The sequence below is a fragment of the Convolutriloba macropyga genome, unplaced genomic scaffold (genome assembly GCF_964194025.1).
Source record: "Convolutriloba macropyga unplaced genomic scaffold, txConMacr16.3 SCAFFOLD_2921, whole genome shotgun sequence".
Classification (NCBI taxonomy): domain Eukaryota; kingdom Metazoa; phylum Xenacoelomorpha; order Acoela; family Convolutidae; genus Convolutriloba; species Convolutriloba macropyga.
In genome coordinates this window covers 1-7,500 of record NW_027450977.1, presented here as the reverse complement: position 1 = coordinate 7,500, position 7,500 = coordinate 1, and the positions used below count along the sequence as shown (strand labels likewise).

The window sequence follows — 7,500 nt, the reverse complement described above, 5'->3', positions numbered from 1 at the left end:
CCGTCCTCCTGATGACCCTGTCAATGCCTCCCAGGACCTGCTTCGTTGTCTTTGCAAGGACTAGCTGATGGTACACACTGGGTATGCAGTAGGTCTTGAGTATCCAGATTCGTTGCTGTGGTTTCAGGGGGGCTCTTCTCAGGTCATCTAGCTTCTTCTCCAGCTTCTTGATGGTGTTTGTCCTCGTACCATATGCCCCTGTCTCAATGCCCAGGTACTTGTAGAAGGATTCTGCTGTCATCACGGGGAGACCTCCTGCCCTGCTGCTGAACACTGTGTTAGGGTTTATCACTATCTGTCGGTCCCTTGGCACTGTGTCCACATCTAGGGTTGCACACTTCTTGGCATTGAGAGAGAGACCACATCTTTCCAGCCCTGTCTCCAGTCTGTTGATAGAGTCCTGAAGCCCTGTCTGCGTCTGAGCTAGCAACACAACGTCATCGGCAAAGGCGAGGTGATTCAGCTTTTCTGAGCCCATCTGGATTCCAGTCGTTTGGGGTAGAGTCTTCAGCACCCTGTTCATCACAAGGTTGAATAGGATTGGGGAGATGGGATCCCCCTGTCTGACCCCCTTGGATGGCTTCACCAAGCGTCTTGCTCCGTCGATCTCCAGAGTTGTGCCCTGTCTCTTGTAGCCCTTCATGATGTATCTGAGGATCTTGGGGTCTATGCCTGCTTCTAGTGCTGCTTCTGCCAGGGCCTTGTGGGTCACACTGTCAAAGGCCTTCTTCACATCTATGAAGGCCAGTTTGAGTCCCCGTCTCTGTGTCTTTGCCTCACTGATAATGCCCTGCAGCAGAAGAGAGTTGGTTGCCGTCCCATCTACCCTCTTGAAGCCCTTCTGTCTGATATTGTCGTCTAGGTCCTCAAGTCGTGCAGCTAAGCACTTGTGGAACACCCTGGCCAGTACACTTGCCACTGTGATGGGTCTGAAGTCCATTGGTTCCTGAGACCCTGCCACTTTGGGGATGAACACTGTTCTTCCACTAAGGAGCCACTCGGGTAGATGTTCAGCCAGCAGCCAGAGATTGAAGTGGGAGACCAACTTCTTGAAGGGGATGCAAGTCACCGTCTTCCTGCTCACCCTGTCTGGTCCAGGAGCTGTCTGTCCCATGGTCTGCACACACTTGGCCACTTCTTCGATGGTGATTGGAGTGACCCAACCCTGACCGCTGATTGTGCTTAGGTCTATTGTCTCTGCTTCCGTCTCAAGGAGCTGCTGCCAAGCATCAAGAAACCCTGTCTTGTCGGTGATGGGGTTGTGCTCACCAAACTTCTCCCATGACCCATCCATCACTGATGCCGCTGCCTTAGCCCTGTCACGTCTGTAAAGAGCCTGCAGTCTTGCATACTGGTGCCGTCTCATGCCCTTCTTGGATCGTCTAGGATGTTTGTGAGCCCTCTGTCCCCCATTCTTCCCTGGTTCTTGTGCAAGGGTTTGTAGCCACATCTGTCCCTCTCTCTCGACGTACTGGGTGAGATCGTCGTCCGTCATTCTGTGCCATTCACCCGGAGGAGGAAGAGCCAGCATCTCAAGGTCGATGCCCGTCTCAAGACAGTGTCTTGGTCTGTCTTCCTGCACAGTGTTTTCCTCCCTGTCATGTTCCTGCATCATTGCCACAAACTGTTGGTTCTTTCTCAAGCCCTTGAATGCCTCAGCGGATCGATGGGGGAACAGTCTTGCCAGTTGCTCATTCTCTTGCTTCTGGGATGCGGGATCAAGGCCCCTCATCGCGTCTCTGACCAGAGCCATTTCCTCAAGAGTCCACCTTGCATTAGATCTGCCTGTCTTCTGGGCCTGCATCTGGTGGTATGTATCTGGGTGCCTGCTTTTGGTGTGAAGTGAGAGACCAGTCTGTCCTTTGAAGGGTCCAGCACCACAGATTGAGCAGCACCAGTTGGGGGCTGTTGCTTGGCCACTCACGGGTTCCTGGGTGGGAGCCCTGCCCGCATGTGCTCCCTGTGATGCTTTCGTCTGTGATGCCCCTGACTTGTGACTTCTGGTCTTGTGCTGCTTCAGGCCGAGCTCACTCCTGAACGGACCCTGTCCGCAGATGTCGCAGGTCCACTTGGAGGCCACGTCTCCACAACTACTGGTGCTCACACTGTCTTGTCTGGCTGAGGCCAGATCTTTCTCATTGATTGTCTTCATCGTTGGGACTACTGTACCGAGGTACAGACTTTGGTTTTACCCAAAGTGGTTGGCGAACTTTTAAGGTGGTCAGCACACTTCACCGGACAGCCTTTGTTCTGGTATGACTCCGAAACCGTGGTTTTTAGTGGTTCGCCTTCCACGGACAGTCTTTGTTTTGGTGTGACTCCGAAACCGTGGTTTTAGTGGTTTGCCTTCCACGGACAGTCTTTGTTTTGGTATGACTCCGAAACCGTGGTTTGTTGAGTGGTTTTCCTTCCACTGGGCAAGTTTTTAAGGTTTGTCCATTCCGGGGACTATTGATGGTGTGCTTAGCTCAGCCACGAATGGCAGTTTCCAGCGAGACCTCGTGGAGGTTGCACACAGTCAACTAATCATCACTAATTAAGAGAGTCATAGTTACTCCCGCCGTTTACCCGCGCTTATTTGAATTTCTTCACTTTGACATTCAGAGCACTGGGCAGAAATCACATTGCGTCAACACCGTTTCACCAGCCATCGCAATGCTTTGTTTTAATTAAACAGTCGGATTCCCCTTGTCCGAACCAGTTCAGAGTTCGAGTGTTTTTTGTGCAACAGAATAGACCTAAAGCATATCAGCTAGCAGTCAAACCAAACGCCAACAACCCGAAGGCCATCGCACGCTTTAGCAGACCGAAGCGTCAAACTAAAGGCTTGTTACACCCACTCCTCAGAGCCAATCCTTCTTCCGAAGGTACGGATCTATTTTGCCGACTTCCCTTATCTACACTGTTCCAAGACCAGAGGCTTTTCACCTTGGGGACCTGATGCGGTAATCGGTACGATTCACTCTCCTGACATCTGCTAAGCCAAACTTTTATGTGCCACCAGGAACAATTGGGACACAGCAAATGCTGCTGTGCTCTTGCACGCTTCGAGCCTTATCTCTGATTGAATCAATTCCAAGGACTCTACAACGTGTTATAAAGAAAAGATAACTCTTCCCCAAGGTCCCAATGACAAAGTTCGACCTCAATGACGTTGCCGTCTCAATGCCAGGAGAGTAAGTTCGGGAATTTTAACCCGATGCTCTTTCGAGACTCAGCAGTTTTCAAGAAACCACTATTCAAGACTTTGGCATTAGCCTGTCTTTTAGAATCGACTAACTCATGTGCAAACGCTGTTCACATGAAAGCCTTTCCCGCTTCAGTCCTCAAAGTTCTCATTTGAGTACTTGCTACTTCCACCAAGATCTGCTCCATTGATCGCTTCGCGCATACACTTGCGTGCATACTTTAGCGCAATCAATGTGTCCTCCTACACATGAATATCATTTTTGAGCTGGTGAGGCTCTTTTTCTCTAATCTAACTTGCGTTAGATATTGATATTCATGGTTGGGTATAGGCCACGAGCTCTAGTGCCATCCATTTTCAGGGCTGATTGATTCGGCAGGTGAGTTGTTACACACTCCTTAGCGGATTTCAACTTCCATGACCACCGTCCTGCTGTCAGTATCAATCAACACCTTTTGTGGTGACTCATGAGCAAGTAGTTAGGCGCCTTAACCCAACTTTTGGTTCATCCCACATCGCCGGTTCTGCTTACCAAAAGCGGCCCACAAAAAGCTTGCATTCATAGTCCAAGTGCAATTAAGTCACAAGGACATCTCACCGATTTATAGTTTGAGAATAGGTGAAGGAAAAATTTTCCCCCATTCCTCTAATCATTCGCTTTAACCGATGAAATTGCTTTGCGAAGATTTTTCAATCTTGCTCAAGCTTTTGCTATCCTGAGGGAAACTTCGGAGGAAACCAGCTACTAGATGGTTCGATTAGTCTTTCGCCCCTATGCTCAGGTCAGACGATCGATTTGCACGTCAGAACCGCTTCGGGCTTCCACCATGGTTTCCCGTGGCTTCGCCCTGCCCAAGCATAGATCACCATCTTTCGGGTCGTGTGCTACTTGCTCTGGATCAGTCATGCAATAAGAGCAAAACCGTCCGTGGTTGCGGGACACCGAATCGGCGCCCTCACCACACAAAGTAGTGCAATTCATAAAAATTACACTGTTCACTTTCATTTCGCGTGTGCGCTTTCAATGAGCGACAACACTTGCAAGCAACTCACACTCCTTGGTCCGTGTTTCAAGACGGGCTGTAGAGAGCATTGAATAGGAAGTTGAGGTCAGACAGGCAATCAAGATCAATTTATCTCATTTTGTTTAGAATCAACAAGAAGAATTCCGAGGAAAACTTCTGCTCGATTCATTAACAAGATTTGCCAAAAGACGACAACTACACTACTCGGTAGCCGAGAATATAATATCAAGGCATTGAGTATGGTAACGCTCACTCCAGTTCCCCTTCAACAGTTTCACGTACTTTTCACTCTCTCTTCAGAGTGCTTTTCAACTTTCCCTCACGGTACTTGTTTACTATCGGTCTCGCTTTATAATTAGTTTTTGGAGAGACATATCTCCAGCTTCGAGTTGCACTTTCAAACAACTCTACTCATAGGAATGAGCCATTATGACTGGTATCGAAAATGACCTTTACAGGATTTTCACCTTCTTTGATGCTACTTTCCAGTAGACATCAGGACAAATTCACCAGTCTAGCATCAAACCATACCGGACACCGAGAAATGTTGCCATTTCTCTTCCCGATGAGCTTTTCCCTGTTCATTCGCCATTACTAAGGGATTCTCAGTTGATTTCTTTTCCTCCCCTTACTGATATGCTTAAGTTAAGGGGGTTCTCTCGCCCAATTCAGGTTATGTAGTTGATTGTCTCTTAATTGGTTCACTGACCAATATGAGACAGAAACCGATTCAGCAGTTTTGTTCGCTACTACTATCAAACACAGGTCGAAGTTTCCATTCAGTCATTAATTCCAACTTTCAAATGTTGTTGTTTCAGCTTCCGCTTACTAGAAGCAACATAATACTCGCTGCAATACAGACCTCGGGAAACCCTCACCGTGAATAAGGTTCACTCACATATTTCACTACATTTTGCGTGGGATTGGAGATGAGGCTACTCGTTCTTGCTCAGTACTAGGCTGAAAATTAACGAAACTTCGTTACAAACGTTCACATGTTGATGTTTCCGCTTTCGCGTACTCGAAACAACATAATACTAGTCTTTGTAATTTAGTTTCATAATTTCAACTGTTCTCATGCAGAATTTTTGCTCATTCTTATCCCAAATTTTGACCTGGCTACTAGTTACACTCCTTGTACTTATTGCAAAATGACCACAAATTTCAACAGCTTTCACATGTTGCTGTTTCGGCTTTCGCTTACTACAGTCAACATAATACTCGTTGCAAAATAAGTGCTCGGCATCTGCAATTTTCCAAAGACGAAGTTTCGCCAGTTCAATTTTCGCTCGCCAATTATGGCTACTAATTCACACGGTACTGAGCTCAACAACATTAAATTTGTTCAGCAAGACTTTCACATGTTGATGTTTTGGCTTTCGCCTACTAGAAGCAACATAATACTCGTCTTGTTAGCTCATTCAATGAGAATAGCTTTTCCCGTTGAGAATTTTTGCCTTCAATTGGCGTTGTAGTGAGTTTGGCTACTCAGATCACCAAATACTTGTGACAATTCGAACCAGAAATGTTTTCAATTTTCACATGCTGATGTTTCGGATTCAACCTACTAGAAGCAGCATAATACTTGTATTCAACAATTTCTGTATCAAATCCCAGTTTTCTCTGGTGCATCTTTGCCAAACTATTCCAAACTGCCTGAGTCTGAATACCAATTACAGGTACTAGTAAATGCACGTTACTAAGGACTATATAGTTCTAGGTTACTGTACACAACGACGTTCACATGTTGATGTTTCAGCTGCCGCTTACTAGAAACAACATAATACTTATCGTGCATACCTTTCCATAACTTGTCCTTTTCAGATGCATTAGTTTCCCTTTGTCTTGGCTTCTACAGTCAGACTGGCTACTAGTAACAGCACAGTACTAATCACATATCGTTCTACAGTTTGCAGACAACTTTCACATGTTGATGTTTCAGCTTTCGCCTACTAGAAACAACATAATACTCGCTGTATACATTTGTAGTTCTCTATGTAACTTTCATGTGAAGAAGTTTCGCCAGTCTTTTTGACTGTCTCAAATCTGAGTCATGCTTAGGCTACTAGTTGCTTCATAGTACTTATCGCCTCGAGATCATTGAACAAAACTTGATTTTCACATGTTGCTGTTTCAGCTTCCGCTTACTAGAAACAACATAATACTAGTCTCATTAAGTTCCGTCTCTTTGCAATTTTCTTATGAAGAAAATTCGCCATCACAATGACTCCAGCAGTTCTTGATCAAGGAATGCAATCATTGATCAGAATGCTATTATTTGAATCGGTTCTGCTTTAAGTGTTCCAATTTTATTGGAAGCACCAACAATAGAACATCAATGTGTTCAATCGAGAGTTATATAACCCTGAATCGGACGCAGTCAACAGCCGAAGCCGAGACCGCCTTTTGCGTTAGAGAGGTCGGTAAACAAATCTTGCGATTCATACCGAATTAACACATATAGCTGTGCTCCTCTTCGTAAAGCGAGCCAAGTGATCCCCTGTTGAAGGATGTATTTGGACCAATCTAGTAGCATTTGGTTTCCAACAAGCTCTCCCAAGTTAGCTTACTTATTGGGCTTTTCAACCAATTCGGTTGGCTACAAGCATCATCAAAGTACTAGCCACAGTTTGATCGCAAAATTCTACGACTTTCACATGTTGATGTTTCGGCTTGCGCTTAGCCTACTATAAGCAACATAATACTAGTCATATCATAGAGCGTGATCAGCTTGTGACGTTCTCATGATGAAGTTTCACCAACAGTGTCTCACTTCGAGCTTAAATCCAGCTACTAGTAACTACACAGTACTGACTGCAACGATAACTTTTATCTATACCTTTCACATGCTGCGCTTTCGGCCAGGGCCTACTAACGTCAACATAATACTCGATATAAACTTTTGTTCATGATGCAGCTTCCCCATGCAGAAGTTTCGCCTTCAAATGCTCTCTTGGCCATATGACGTAAGAAAAGGTTACTAGTAACATCACAGTACTAGCCACAGTTTGATTGCAAAATTCTACGACTTTCACATGTTGATGTTTCGGCTTGCGCTTAGCCTACTAGAAGCAACATAATACTAGTCATATCATAGAGCGTGATCAGCTTGTGACGTTCTCATGATGAAGTTTCACCAACAGTGTCTCATTTCGAGCTTAAATCCAGCTACTAGTAACTACACAGTACTGACTGCAACGCTAACTTTTATCTATACCTTTCACATGCTGCGCTTTCGGCCAGGGCCTACTAACGTCAACATAATACTCGATATAAACTTTTGTTCAT

General features: G+C 45.6%; 2 pseudogenes; both read right to left on the bottom strand.

Moving 5' to 3' along the window:
- Positions 1–4,889, bottom strand: part of LOC142356316 (large subunit ribosomal RNA) — a 7,279-nt pseudogene extending 2,390 nt beyond the window's left edge.
- A 1,683-nt stretch (positions 4,890–6,572) lies between these two features.
- On the bottom strand, positions 6,573–6,724 carry LOC142356315 (5.8S ribosomal RNA; annotated as a pseudogene).
- Between the last annotated feature and the right edge of the window lie 776 nt (positions 6,725–7,500).